Genomic DNA, 1170 nt, shown 5'->3' with positions numbered 1-1170 from the left:
CCTGTGCTCTGGGCCCCTAAAGCTGCTTCCTCCTCCTCGCCATCTCTTCGATCGTCCTCCTGCATGTGACCGCCCTTCCTCAACGTCAGTCTCCTCCTGCTAGCAGCAGCTTCTCACCTCCTCCCCAGCTCCAGACTCTCGTCCTCCAGCTCCTCCCTGCTCCCCTCATGCCCCTCCACTCGCAGCCTCACTCCTCCTCCCTTCACCTCCACCGCCAGCGTGACGTCTGCCCGCTCCCTCACCTCTCCCTCGCTCTCCTCCCTCGTCTCTCCTGCCCACACTGTGCTCCCACTCCCCCACCCCCAGAACTCCGCGGGCAGCCCGTCCTCCTCCGGCGACGCGAAGCTGTGAGCAGGGGCTGAGCGCGTGACGAGAGGGGCACAGCAGACCTGGAGAGAGGAAGTACGTGCAGGGCGCGGGGCTGCTGCTTGCGCTGCGAGCTCTTTTCGTCCCAGAGCTGCTGCGAGATGAGAGGAGGAGGACAAGCGAAGGTGCGGGAGGCGAGGATGCGAGGAGGAGGAGGAGGAGGAGATGGAGGAGGAGGACGGGGAGAAGCACTTCACCTCTCCTACGCACTGATCGACTCCTGCTCTTCCTCCTGCTCATCCTCGTCATTCGCATCTCATGTTGCCGCTAGTTGTACCTGTCAGGATGACTGCATGCTCCAGCTGGACAAGCTCCTCGATCAGAGGCTCGAGCCTCACCCGAACCTCCTCCTCCTCCTCCCCGGCGCTGACTGAGGGACTTTGCGTCAGCGCGAGAGAGTAGAGGAGGAAATGACAAGGAAGGAGAGGAGGAGGAGGAGGAGGAGGAGGAGCAAGAGGAGCATGATGAAGATAAAGACATGGATCTCGTCCACCATTTCCAGAGCTACGAATGTACAGGACGAGGCTGTCGGTTGACTTGTCTCCTAGCGAATCTTGAAGAGACTGAACGACCAATCAAGAAGAATGGAAAAGAAGTGTAGGAGGAGAACAGGAGGGCGAGGGCGGAAGAAAGAGGAGGATGAGCAGGTCAGGAAGAGAAGGAGGTAAGAAGGGGGAGGTAGTGAAGAGGAGAGGAGCAGAGAGGTGGGAGGGGAGAGCTGGGTGTGGAGGAGAGAGAGAGAGAGGAGATACTGAGAAAGTTTCTTTGACGTCTTCAGCAATTGCTCTTCTTTCCTGCATCTCA

This window comes from Guillardia theta, assembly GCF_000315625.1.
Source record: "Guillardia theta CCMP2712 unplaced genomic scaffold GUITHscaffold_132, whole genome shotgun sequence".
NCBI classification, from domain to species: Eukaryota; class Cryptophyceae; order Pyrenomonadales; family Geminigeraceae; genus Guillardia; species Guillardia theta.
The sequence above is the reverse complement of the archived record's forward strand: the minus strand, read 5'-3'. Positions refer to the sequence as shown.